At 43.7% G+C, this 14536-nt stretch overlaps 1 pseudogene; it reads left to right on the top strand.

The window, feature by feature from the left end:
* Positions 1–14536, top strand: part of LOC138602372 (transmembrane protein 132C-like) — a 79027-nt pseudogene that overhangs the window by 51740 nt on the left and 12751 nt on the right.

Genomic DNA, 14536 nt, shown 5'->3' with positions numbered 1-14536 from the left:
CTCAGTTTCTTCAAAGACCTGATACGTTATTACGTTCTGCAGTGTCGTTCAGGAGCTGCAGGAGGCGCCAAACAAGAACAAAGAGTTACAGCTGAACGCCTCCTTTCATGCTCTGAATGTTCATATCAGAACCTCCACACTGTGTTACATTTAGAGATCCAGCATCGCTCTGACTCCAACACTTTTGCTCCGAGCTACATGACAAACCTGTGTTGACACAAATATGTAGCGTGCAGTGTGACTGCTCCTGAGGGGGAAACACATGATTTACTGTAACGCAGTTATAAAGTGGCTTTGTTTATTCTTTATAGATGCTGAGTGTCAGATCTCTTGTACTTGTGAGGACATTGGTCGTGTTTTAGTCAGAAACAAACTCCCTCTTTAATGTGTTTGTGTCTGTTTTAAATGCAGCAGTCAGCAGAGTGTAAATGGAGATGTTTTCATCCAGATCTTCATCAAAGTCAGTGATTCAGTCTCTAAATCATCCCTCTGTCAGCTCTGTGATTACCACCACTTTTCTCTGGGTCTCCATCTCATCCCTCAACTTCCTCATTTTCTCTCTCAGACTCGCACACTTGCACGCACACACATTTCAAACCCTGCCAGATGACAGTGTCGTGACTTGGGTCTTTCCCCTGTCTGCTGCGTGTAGTGGAGCCTGATGATGGTGACTTTTCAGCCGTGCCCACTGGTGCACATGAAGCTAATGTGCTGGTTGACATGCCAGGTGTGTAACTGATTTACCTGACATGTCAGCTGTGAGTTTTCTAATAACCTGCACATGGCAGAGAGCAGAGGAGGCTGTGCAGACGTTTCACACAGGCTTTATTCTGACTCTGGAGAATCGCTCAGATTGTTGGTGCACAAAATCTTGAGACTGCGAATGAAACAAAAATGGATTTTTCCAGTTGGAGCCGATTCTCTCACACTTTGAGAACATGTTGTGACACCACTGTGACAGTTTTCAGACGGACATTGTCTGTATTGTCTGGTTAACATGGTGGCTGTCATTTCCTGTCACATTGCCACTCCAGCATTTACTGTCCTGTAACACAACAACACATGACATTCAGACCGAGACTGAAGACCGCTGTAGCCAAGGTTCACTCGGCTCACTCTCACCAGCAGGAAGCATTTAATCAATCACATCAGAGATATTACTTCTGTGGTCCCAAACATCAAGACGGCTGAATGACAAACTGTAACATCTGATCACCTGTGTCACATGACCACACACCTGCAGGCTCGATTCCCCCCGTCAGTAAATCAATACATCATTTACAGATGAAGTCAGGAGAGCACAGACATTTAGTCCCTGCTCAGCAGCCCTGGCTCCCAGTGCCGTTAATGCAGCTCTTCATCAGTCCTAGCTGGCTCTTGTGTTTGTCCCCAGTGTGTCACATCCTGTAAAACCTCCCACAGCAGTGTTTTCGTGCAGTTTATGGTCCAATTAGAGGGCAGAGTGAAGAGTCAGCCATTTGTAACGCTCATGATTAAATGTTTTAGTGGAGCCAAAGATTCATTGTTTCAGTAATGACTTTAGATTGATGTAATTTGCATACATATGGCTATTATGATTTCTTGTTTCTCCTTCAATGCCAAGTTGTCAAGTTCCAACACTTTGTCGAGGTCATTGGCGTTTCACATCGATGCACAAGGTCCCCTTTATCACTGGACTTTCAACTGTTGAGTTAACCCATCCATGGCCATATTCTGATGGTGATGTAGGAGAAGGCTGACGATGTCCGCCTGTTGGGGGTGGTCGGTGGTTTTGGATGGGCCAAACAGCACAGGACGTCTTTGCCCAGGAGAACAGGGTTGAAACCAAAAGTAAATGCTGCATTATTGCTTAAACAGGACGTTTAACCATTGTAACCTTGTGACCTAGACCCTGTAGTTTTTGTGTCCCAACCAAACAGACCATTACATGTGTTAGACAGGAAGAAAGTAGACCCTACCATGTTCGTCGGTATGACAGAGAACAGACCCTACCTTTGGTTGAAGTTGTTATAAACCGTCGGGATTTGACAGCCTGGGATGATGACATGTTGGTGAAACACCATTGGCAATAATGTTTCAGTTCAACTGTCGGGATATTTCACTGACTACAGATTGTGAAGCTGTTGAGGCAAACTTTTGTCTAGATAAATGAAACTGACTTAACTAGGTGGCATTGTGGTGCAGTGGTTAGTCCCGTCACCTCACAGCAAGAAGCTTCTTATTTTAACCTGTTGGCTGGCTGGGGCTGCAGTGTGTTGAAGCCTTAGCATTTAGCATTTGTTCAGTCCTGGTACCTGCCGAGTACACTCTGAGTTCTCCAGCTTCTTTCCACAGTCCAGAGACACACAACTTTAATTAATTGGTAATCCTTCATTTTCCAGGTGTGAGTGCGAGTGAGTTTCTGTCTCTATGTATCAGCCCTGTGATTCACTGGCCACCTGTCCAAGGTGTACGCCACCCCTCAGCTCCAGCCCGACTTCATCCCTGTAAGGATGGATGGATGGATGGATGGATGGATGGATGGATGGATGGATGGATGGATGACTTAACTACTCACTGCAGTGCTGTATGGGGAAGCAGAGCAGATATTTCCTGCACAACTTCACCTGCTTCCAATGTGCATGGGAAAGGTAAACAGTCTTAAGAGGTCACAATTCTTGAACACTACAAATATGCAACTTCATGGTCAGACCAAAATGCTTTGACATGTGGCCTTCACCAGGATAGATCCCGTGCTGCGACTGCATGTGCCATGTCACTGCACCAACTGACAGCATCTGTGTTAATCTGTGTAACCGTTCCTACATCAGGTTTACCAACTTGCCCTAATCTATCCCACTACATCCTGAGATTATACTACTTTCACTTCTGCGTGCATCCAACTATTGGATCAGTCCTGGGTCATCTGTCCGGCCCAACAAATCCAATGCAAAGTCTAATTTTCATCCAAAGGATGCAACCTTATATACATTTAACTGGAACCAGTCTCTGCATGCGTGGGCCCTAACCCCTATTTAACTGGATAGACTTGCATTCAAATGGCAGCCATAGGGATCAAGCTTCTGTGTGCCACAACATGACCTCATTTCCTCAGCTAATCTACTGCAGCAGGAGTAGTAAGTTCCTGAAATCCAGCATTAAAGCAAATGAAGAATGGAAGATTTTAGTTCACTGCTTGGTGTACAATTATGAAAATAAAAAAGGAAAACCAACATGACATATATTTCATATTTGTGCTAATCTGAAATCCCGCGCTAACTCCTCAAATCCCGTGACACAAATGAGGTTCCAAATATCCGACATGTCGGACACCAGATTTGACATGTTGTTGAGTTTTACATTTTGAGTGGTGAGGAGAGTCGGGCTGTTATTTACTGGAGGTGACTTGCTTTTGGCCGTAGCCGTTGCGCTGTCACACCCCTCAGTGTCATCATCCCGTTGGCCCACATTCAAGTACACAGTTGCTGCACACACAAGGACCTCTTTGTCATTTCAGTCAGTACCCACCCACATGCAGCCTGTTTCTGTATTCAGAGTATCATGTATTCTCTGTTGTCTTTTTCTTTCACTGTTTTTTACTTTGTGAAATAAGCTGAAATATAATGCAACATAGAGAGATGATGAGAGCTCGGGGCAGACTGAGGAAAAAACAGTGATTGACAGCTTTGAGCTATAGGCTTTGATAAATGTCACTTTTTATGAGCTGCACATTATTTTCCCTTCTCTTTCTCTTTCTCTGCTTCCCATTTTAAAGCAGTAAATGCTTTAATTACATCTCTCTCCTCTGTGATCGCTTGAGTTAGGGTTGCATTCTGCCGTAAAACCACTGAATGTTGTTCCTTTCCTTTCCTCAGTTATATTTCGAGCCTACGTCTTTATTGTATTGATCAGCTGATGCACAAACAGGATGATTTTGGAGAATCCTCAGTCATTGTGACTTCTATATTTTACAGACGCCTCTGTTTAACACACCAGGACCTTGGGATCAAACATAATAATTTTCTCTCCACTAAGATGTGTTTAAGATTCATAAAACCTGCCCTGGTGTTCAGATGAAAGTTCCTGTCCTCTGACAGGCTCAGGGGCTTCTCTGATTCCACTGAAACTCGTTCCTCAGAGCTCCTGCCCGTATGATTGCTCTTGATCTGTCATGGATTCGTTCATGTCATGAGGCGACGGCCGGCTCACATTTTGAACCTCTTCTCATTTGAAGTCCTCTGACAGTTATTCCTTCTTCTTTCTTAAAGGCAGGAGTTTGTTCCCAGACCTCAGGTCCAAGCTCCATCTGTCATCTGACTGCTTTCCCCTTTAAATGTGAGCGACAGACAGTCTGTGTTTTTCAGGCATCCAGATATGAATGAAGAGAGAATTCAGCTGAAGGCATCACCTCCTCTCCTGTGCTTTTCTTGGACAGTACAGTTCCTTGTAAATCCATGTGATTGTATACGTGTCCAGTATTTGGTGACAGTCAGCAGCTCCTAAATTAAGTAGCACTCAATAAAATCCACTCAAGGTTGAAATGACTAAGTTCTCCCTTCGATCATCTTTGTCCCGAGATAGATGAGGAGCTTTTAACCTTTCAAAGCGCCAACACCCTCAAAGCTCCAGCGTTCACCAGCTCGTTTAGATCACACAGATATTGATCTGTGAAGAACGGTGACATGAGGAGGGCAAAGTGAAGGACCAGGTGAGCCTCACACAAGGCAGCACTTTCCCAGCAGCTCCAGAGGAAATGAGAGGTTGTGGATGAAGGTCAGGTGATGATAGTCCGCTTGGATATATCCTTCTCTCCAAACAATTCTTCAATCTTTTTCTATCTGAGTCAAATGTTTTTCTACTTTGATTCCTTTTTGAAAAAGTTGAGTGCCACAAACTTTCTGCAGCTTGGAGACAAGGTGGTGTTTGTTGCAAGGTTATTGAGCTGGATCGCACTTTGAACTGGAGATGTCAGTGGTGCTTCCATCCGCTGTATTTTTAACTTGGTCTGAGGGTGAAAAGTTCATTGATTTGTTCATTGATTTGTGTTGAAGCAAAAAAGACAGACAGGAAGAAAGTGGAGTTTTACAAAAAAGGACTGAGAAACTGAAGAAAACTGAACCGATTGTTCAAATAGAAAATGAATCATTGCTTCATAAAGACAGTTTGTCCACGCATGGCGATCCAACTGTCATCAAAGCTCCTGAGAGTAAACTACAGATGTCAGCCTGCTCATGTTGTGAGAGGAACAGTGGGTTTCATCCTGGCTGGACATTTACATTCTGCACTAAATTAAATGGCAGACCAAACAACTGTTGTTCTTCACTGTGGAGCGACTGACCGCTGAGCCTCGCTGCTAGCACGGCCAAAACTTCCAACAAAGTTCTTAATCACAGGTGTGTTGTGCCAAAAATGTCAAGTGAGAAAGATCATGAATTCCTGCAAATGACCCTTTAAAGGTTTACAAACCAAAATCTGTCCCAATTAAATAAAGAGAGTTAGAAAGTAAGCATGCAGGATCCTTGATCCAGTTCATACACAAGTGACACAAATCTGTAGTGCAGCTGAGTGTAGATCCAGTGAGGGAGGCAGAAACTCTCAGAGGGAGACGGGAAAAGAGACATGAGAGTGAGACAAAAGAGTGAGACAGTGAGAAACGCAGGAGGAAGCACGGCTGGAGAAGAGCTTTATCTGACTCGCTGCTTTTTATCTGCTTGTGTTCATCTTGTCCTGGGTTTGCAGCGTCGCCACGCACCAGCACTTTTAACCAGGTCTGATAATGGGAAGAACAGCATCAAAGTCAGTAATTGAATTAGCTGTCTTTATCTCTGCATCTGCCTGTGTGCGCTCAGCCCTAAAAACACTCCACAGACAACTATTCCTCCGCTAACTGAGTCAGAGCAGCTCCATGTTTCTCCTCACTAATTCATTGAACCAGCTCCCAGCCTGGGTCACCTGTCATTGGCTACTAGCTAATTTAATTTTAGCCCGAGGTGATGGAGATGATTTTGTTTGTGAGTAAGAGAGATACAGAGGGAGGAAGGATTCTGTGCTGAACAGCTCCAGTGTTCATTCAATAACTGGATTTAGCTGCAGGCGTTTGAGAATTAAGGGACGCCGGCCGACTAAACTAGCTCAATGTGATTTGTCCAGTTTCTCCTGCTGTCAGTAATTGAATTATGCTAAACTACCTTCTTAAAATTAATTGGGGAAAATCTGTTCAACCATGAGTTATTGTGTGTTCTTGATTCATCTAACAATCACTGGAGCAATTTGTCCTCTCTGGGGTCTTTCAGTGGCTTTAAATGTTTCAGTGGTGTTAGTTAATGATGCTTCAGAACCTGGTTGCAGGCTGTGTATGAACGTGCTGTGTCTCCTCTGTGTTACAGCTTCTCTCCATCTGGCTCCACCTTTTCCGGAGCGTTCCTGTGATGTCAGAACTAAAGGTGGTTTCTTTGTTCCTGAGCTGATATCAGAGCAATTGTTCTCACTTTCATTTCTCTCCAGCAGCTCTGCCAATGTGTGAACACTATATCAGATATAGACACAGACCAAGGTGTGTGTGTGAAGTTACTGAGTGACTAATGATCTGTTATCACCGGGGTGGAAATACAGGGAACCATTGTCCTCCTGTCTGTTCTTTTTCAGTAAGAGTCAGAAATGAGCGTACAAATGGCCTCTTGAAGACACTGACACATATTTCTCTCTCTTGTGGTTGGAAATATTAAAGTCAGAACAGCCAGACAAGTTCTTCTTGTAGCCTCTCTTCAACTCTCCTCCTCTCCTGAATGTTCTCTCCCGTCCTCTGTCCTTTTTCATCCACTCTGATACAACACCTGTCTTTTGTGATCTCCCTGCTGCTCTCTGTAAACCACCACTCTCTCTTTGTGCTCAAACACCTTCATCACCGAGCTATCCTTCCATCCCTGAGCGCTCTACAAAGACCTTTACACCTCCTCCAGAAAAACACATCCTCACTCATGCAAACCCACTTTAACGCCTCCAGCTCATCTTTCATTTATTGTCAAGAGAACCAGGAAAGTCATTTAGGCATCAAGTGAGAGACGTGTGTTAGAATGACAGCATGTTGTCACTCACATTATCATGTTAACCCTCTGATGCAAAACATATTCAAAACTTAAATGTACAACATGTCAAACATAATATTATAATATTAATGTGTTGTTTACACAACTTAAAACAAGGGGCTAACCCCTTCTCCCCCTGGTGACTACATGTTCCAAACAAAGCTGCAGAGTGCCCTCTTGGACGCCCTATGGTGCATTAAACATAATAATGAACTGCCCTCTATGGTGGCACAACGTAAAAGAAGATGTGATGAAGGCTCTGGTGACAGCCCTTCTAATAGAGAAAACACATGATCAGAAAATGTTCTGCACACTGCTGCTCGACTGCAAGCAGCTGGAGGCATTTCTGTTTTCTGTTCAAGTTCTCTCATTAATGATATTTAGTGTCGACCAGCAGCTCTACAGGCCGCTCTCTTGGGTTGGTCAGTCACATACATGTCCCCAGTCTGAAGCATCCACAGAGTAGTCCTAGTAAACGAATATGTGGGCGTGGCCTTCAACTAAAAAGGTCAATAATTTCTTCAACCGATCCATTCTAAAACACTTCTGATACTCCTCTCCTTCCCTCTTGGTGCTAGATCTTTATTTGAACACAGTGTCAGTTTGAAACAGTTATAAACTTAAGCTGAACCTTTACATTTTATTACATAAAAATAATAATAAATCAAGTTTCAAGAGATTGTTTTTTAGTTTCCTGTCAAACAGCCCCTCTACAGTCTGACAGACTTCCTGCTGCTGCCAGCCTTTCAAGCTATGGAGGAGTGTTAAAAAACCACGTGTGTGAATGAGTCACTATAATTCTGCTCCGGGCTGCAGAAGGACTGCTCAGTGTGGTCAGTAAGGTCTACACTCACACCTGCACGTCCACACTTCAGAAACATTATAAATATTCACCAGAGTCGGTTTGACATGATTTTTGCTTGATTTAAAGAATGACGTCAAACATGTCCCCTGTTGGACAGTGAGTCCCCTGCTGGTTAACATGTAATGAAGCTGGAGTCCGCTGTTAGATAGGAAGGCAGGTCCACATACACATGCACAGGTTGTGTGTGTATCTGGTTGCAGCTAGTGCAAATTCATGCTCATGGTTTACACATAACTATTCTATTCATATACCTCACATATTTATGTATACTATACTATAAATGAATGACAGAATAAAAACTGTGAACATGTGCTGAGGTGAAAATTACAAAATCATTGATGGGTCATCATTTTGATGAATTTTTAGTTTCATATAAAAACGTTTTTTAAGGTTAAAAGAAGAAAGAAAACTAAATTAAGTGTTTGTGATATTTTAAAACAACAGCAGGAATTCACATTGACCAGTAAATGCATATCATGAAGCCAAACTTGCTTTAGTCACCTTTGACCCATGCTGAGCATCAGATGTAAGGTCTGGTGAGATTGGCAGCAGCTGTTTAAAAATGAAAAATGTCCTGAGGATTGCAAATCTGTGCAGTCCCTGCTTTGGGTGTCGTATGCTGCAGCTGTACAATACTTACTGTTAATAAATGACCAAATGTTACTTTTAACATCAAAACTCCATAAACTTGTTGCATTGTTCACTCCTCATCTAGCCTTTAGTAATCGTCTGACTCTTTAATGTGGCTCTAAGCAGTGCTCTGACTTGACTGTGTCCAACATCTTTGTTCACCACTTACCGTAAAGTGTTGGAACACAACTTCATACTTTGACTCCAGCGCTCGACTTTTGACTTTGACTTATTTTTAAAGTCTTTCCTTTTTTCTCGTTGCTTGTATTCATGACTTTCCAATTGTTTAAAGTGCTTCAATTAAAATGCACATGTTACCGACATGTGACAGGTGGACCAGAGTGCAGGTGTGTTGACATGTTATTGTGACAGTGTTCATCCTGTAGAAATCATGTCGAAGCTTCTGCCAGCCTCATCTCATCTGTGAACTCTCGTCCCACTGATGCAGGTTTTCACTGAGTTAATGAGGCGGCTTCATGTGCTGATGCATGTGAAAGTGGCCTCCCGTCAGATTGCTTTCCTTTATTGCACCCACCCCCCTCTTACGCCCCCCCCCTTACCAGAAATCATATTAGCTAAAGCAATCTCATTTAAAACATGCCATTCATTTATTTAGCCCCCTTGCTCGATGGCTGGAGCACATGCTCGGGACTTTCTGTCAGATTATGGCTGAGTGAGAGAGAGAGTGAGAATGATGCAGGAGGAGGAAACAGAAAAGGAAAGGATGAGACGGCTGTGATTCTATCATCCAACTAGTGATACATTTATTGATATAGAAACAAAGCAATGCAGCTATATTTAATATCAGATCAATACAGCACGCACACTGTCAGAGTTCAGTCCGTGTTAATTGATAATCTTTGCTAACACAGTCCACTGTCAGAGCTGAATCTGCCTGTGAGTCTGAGGTGATTACTGCACCGTGGCTGAGGTGGCAACTGGGGAAACGAGAGGGCAGACGTTGATCTGTGCTCTCCTTGTTATTGTCTGTGTCTTCCACACCGGCTGCCTTTATCTCTGCCCGTCAGGAGCACCAACACCAGTCCAGTTATTACTGCCTCAGCAGGCCGGATCAGATCAAAGACGATGTCATGACTGAGCTCTTCTAAGGACTGCTGCGTGGTTTGTCATGTCATTATCCTCCTGTTAACGCTCACTTTCTTTCCTTCATCCTTTACACGTCTCTCACAGCTCCAGAACAAGAACAGCCTCCAATTACCCAGCGTTGGTCTTTCACTGAACAGCAATGTTTCTTTCTCCACCTTTTTTGTGCTGCTGGTGTTTTACTTCAGATCTGCCTGTTCTTGCCATCCTCGTCTTCTTTTTCCCAACATGAAATATTCTGCTGCATCTGTGCCAGCGGTTTGAACCAGAGCAATTTGTCATGTGAGAAAAGAACTGAACTGAAAGCTGCTCATGGACTTTATGTTAATTTCATGTGACAGAGGAGGAGGAGAGCAACAGTGTCAGTTTACTGGAAGATGAAGAGGAGGTCATGGTTGTCCTGCGCCTGTATAGCCTCCGACAGACTGTGACCACCAGTAATGGGAGTGATAGGAGAGAAGAAAGGGTGGAGCAGAGGGGGCATGGAGGCTGCAGAGATTGGAGACCTTTTAAAACCACAGGTGTGGGGAAATGACAACAATTGCTGGCAGTGGAGCTTGCTCCAGAGAGAGTCCTGATGTTTGGACATTAAGGTGTAAAACAAAGTGCATCATGTAAGACGACTCGCTTACTCAACATGAACTCCCATGGTGGTTAAACACTTTCACAGAGGTTAACTTGGGCCTGTTATCCCTGACTCGTGATTATTTATTCATTTCAAAGCATTTCAGTTGACTTTAATATTTACTGTCCAAAATGAAGAAGGTCCAAAACTAATGAGAATTTCTCTGCGAATCAGATTTTGTGAAAAAAGTGGAAGTCAGCTTTTCTCCAGACCGGGACCACCCGCCACATTTTAGTGCTTTTATATGAGTAAAGCATGTTGTTACGCGGCTACACTAAACCAGACTCGTTGGTTCCTATAATTAGCTAAGGTTAGCAAGCCCGTAACCGAGTGCCTCTCCCTACGTGTTGCATTAGACTGGGACATGTGACCTACACTTCCCTGGGTGAATGGAAACGTTCCTGTCTGGGGGTTATTTGCATTTGACTCACCGCCAGGCCCCCGTTCGTATTCCCCGCGACCTGCTCACCCGGCCCGGGCAACTCCTCTGAACACCCGTCGGGTGCAGTTCTGTCGGTCCAGTTGGCCAGTCCCTTCTTGTTTGTAGTTCAGTTTTAAAAGGTGTTTAAATAACTGTGTGTGGGGGTGGGCTGTGTGTCAAAGTCCGCTTTCTCCGTCTTTCTTTCCAGAGATTTGCCTTCTGCGTCTTTTTTGTTCTCCGTCCAGCAATCACGGCAAAACTCGCTCCATCCAGGTGCGACTGAAATCAGTTAGTGAGTCATAGTCACCACCCCCATGTGTGACGTCAGTTCTGACCCTGCCTCCTACCTACCTAAACCACACATCTGTATAGAAGAGCTTCATCAATAACCCACTACAATATAATCTTTAATTCAGGAGCTATTTTCCTTTGTGTGTCTGAGAGAGACGATGAGTGTTTGAAGAGTTTGTGTGTGACCTCTGAGAGACCCTTAAAGCGGCGCCTCACTTCACGTCTTTCTTCTGACATGTTTGTGATTCAAAAAGAAAAAGAGTGTAAAAGAGACCATGTGTGTTTTCTGATGTTGTGAGCTGGTGACAGCTCCACTGTCATCTGGTTTTAATGCTTTTGTGTTTCAGGGTGAAGCTGAAGGACGGCGTGGCGCTCCTGGGAGCCAGAGCCAGTAACCCTGTCGTGTGGACGGTGAGCCAGGATGTTAGAAGTGAAGGTCACAGGGTCGTCACCCTCCACTGTCGGAGGAAGGAGAACACTTTCAGTCAAAGGTGCGTCTGACTCCCTCCTTCTATAATCAGTGTGTGAATGAAATATGAAGTGAACAACCTGCTGAACAACAGAAAGCAGCAGCGTACTTGTTCATTTCTTTGACAGCTGTCAGTAGAGAGCGATTGCAGAGAGTGAGAATGAAAGAGGACCTGACTCAGCATCTGAATAATCCTCCTCCTTGGCTCTGACATTCTTCAGGGAACACAGTGATGGCTCTGGCTTGCACTTAAAGGATGAGTTTGTAAATGTTCTTTATTTTTCACATTGTCAACAATAGATAGATCCTTCTAACCAGTGTTTCCCTTTGACAAATCCTGATACAGCACTCTGTGTACTGGACTGCCATTGTTGTCCCACATACACTTATAAACACTCCATTCAGTCACTGTTTCACTGGCTGACATGTTCATTCACTACAGTGAGGATGGACATTAGTTTATGTTGTCAATCCCACACATACACTATACTCAGCAGGACACCAAATGCACGTTGGAAAATAGTCCTAAAATCAACATCTGCTGGAGGAAGTTTGCTACAAAGTGTGAAAGGAAATGATTTGACCGTCCTTTAAAAATGACAGATAATATTTATGGCACATATCATATATACAAATATCTATCAACAGACATAGTTTGCTGTTGTTTTGTGTCTGATTGTGAAGAGGAGCTGTCTGCACCTCCTCTCTCTGCTGCGCTCTCAGGAATCAGTTGAGCGCTCACCGACGGATCTCATCTCCATGCACAAATCGATGATGAGCAGGGAGGGGAGGGGGCAGCTCTCTTCACAGTGTGTTGTAAAGTCCAGACTCGACAGGTGTTTACTAGTTTAACTGTCTGTAACGCAGCTTCATTGTTTTAAACGAGCATGCAACAGCAGCTCGTCCATAAAATAATCCCCGTCATGTGTAACAGCTCCAGATCGTCTGCCAGCGTCTGTGCCTGTGTGCCGGGGTTGAGCCTCGCACAGCTCCGTACTGATTGGTCTCCTGATAATATTAATAATGACAATATTTTATTGACATTGTTTTTACAGACAAATAAATGTTTTGGTCACACAAAAGGGAGAACTGTCGCCATGATCAGTGTAAACTCAGAGTGTAACAGCCCTTATAACACTGCGCTGCAGTTACCACCAGCTCTCTGCAGGCGCTAATATTTTCACGCTAACTGCGCGGTGCTGTTAGCGCTGCTGTTTATGAATTAGGTGCATTTGCATAGAAAGGGGCCAAATTTTCCCCAAATGTTGCATAATGACTCATTTAAATACAGAGCATGAAACAACATGTGCAACTTTCTTATGTCAAAGTCTGTTTCTGTGCTAACAGATGTTTGCTGCTGAAATGAAGCTGTTTCCATTCATGATATTTTACTATATATCTTTTATAGTGTTTGTTTCTGTGTGTGTGTGTGTGTGTGTGTGTGTGTGTGTGTGCGTGTCATTGTACAGTATTGGACATTCAACTCAACAGCTAAACTGTTTTAGGCAATTTTAATTCAGCTGCACACAGGAAGTGACACGCTGGCTGGGCTGTTCTTTCCTGCTGAGTGTCAAGGTGACGACAGTGATGAATGACAAGTCGTCCATCATTTACATGCGTCTCTTTCACAGCCTGCTGAGGAGGAGGCACATTGATTTATACAGCGACTACCAAAATCAAGGTCACACATGTTGGTTGGGTATCACGTCCTGTAATTCGACAAAAGACGACCTTGAAGTATTGAGATGATGATGAAACACCTGCAGTGACCCTGTGCTTTTAGGTTTCTGTAGCTCACATACCAAACGGAAGAACTGCAGCACTTCAGAGAATAAAAAGCTTCATTAGAAGTCAAAATCTGACCATCACCAAAATACTGAACTTTAGTTTAGAGAAGTTCTTTGATGATATCAAACAGGAACATAGAAAGCAGCAGTCGAGGTCTTTTCAGTTGTTGAATTCGTCAAAAGTGCAAAAAAAATACACGACAATGTTTTCTTTGCAGTTTCATCAGCAGCAGTTTTGTCCTCATGAAGCCTTGTGTGAACTCTTCTCACAACACCTGATTGGACAAATTCACTGCTTGATGGACTTTATCTTTGTTCCAGTTCAGAAATATAAAGCAGAGTGAGACCTCCGACTCTTAAATTGTCCCCTGAAATCAGTTTTTGAATCACTTTGAGAAAAGAAATTTGGCCTTGCAGCTGCAGAAGCTGCTTCATTTATGAGAGCTGAGGTGCAAAGTCATCATCTATCAGAGCTCTCTGATTGGTCGAGCATCCAGCTGGCTCAGCTCTGTTTATTATATTTTGTTATTTTCCAGCTGGAACAAATATTCATCCTGTAACAGTGAGGCTGGAGTGAAGCCTGAAAGCCCTGACAGCATATTTTCAAAGTGGACTAAATTTGGCTCCCTGGTACCTGCAGATATCTCCTCTGTGACATACTTCCTCCTGCTCGCCAGTTAAAAGGTCCGTACTCAGACTCATTTCATTCTATTGCTGTCCTTTGTGCAGCAGACAGACCATCAGTCAGGTTAAGTACACAAAGATCTCCATTAGCCACATTTTGAATGAGGCTGATGGAAATCTGTGGAGCCGAGGAGGCTGAAAAGACAAGAGCCCTAAAACACTGAGTTTGTCCTCGTGTCAGCTGAAGCTCACTTTGCTGATCACTAAATCAGCTTCACTGCCAGAACAGGAAAGATGGACAGTGGGAGCAGGAAGTGTCTCCTCTGGCTCGTGGTAGAAAGTGTGACATCACAGCCGATAATGTGACCACCAGGTGACTCAGCCAGACGGTTAAACTCCCAACAGCCAATCAGGAGAGTCGATAGACTGCGGGCATGAAGACTTAGATAGATGTAACCTTGGATGGAAATGTGCACAGACAAAGTGAGCACTTAGAGGAGCTCAGAAACACTCATGTGTCCCAGGTGTGTCTATGTTGTGTGATGCTTCAGAAATATACTTTAGCACATCGCTCATGTTCACTGTTCTGATCTCATGTGCTCTGGAGAAACTGAGGCAGCATGGGAGTTTATGTGTGAAAAGTAGAGGTAGCAGAG

The sequence above is a fragment of the Semicossyphus pulcher genome, unplaced genomic scaffold (genome assembly GCF_022749685.1).
Source record: "Semicossyphus pulcher isolate SPU_LCO1_2020_fin unplaced genomic scaffold, fSemPul1.0.p SCAF_22, whole genome shotgun sequence".
NCBI lineage: Eukaryota > Metazoa > Chordata > Actinopteri > Labriformes > Labridae > Semicossyphus > Semicossyphus pulcher.
This window is presented reverse-complemented; position numbering and strand designations above follow the sequence as displayed.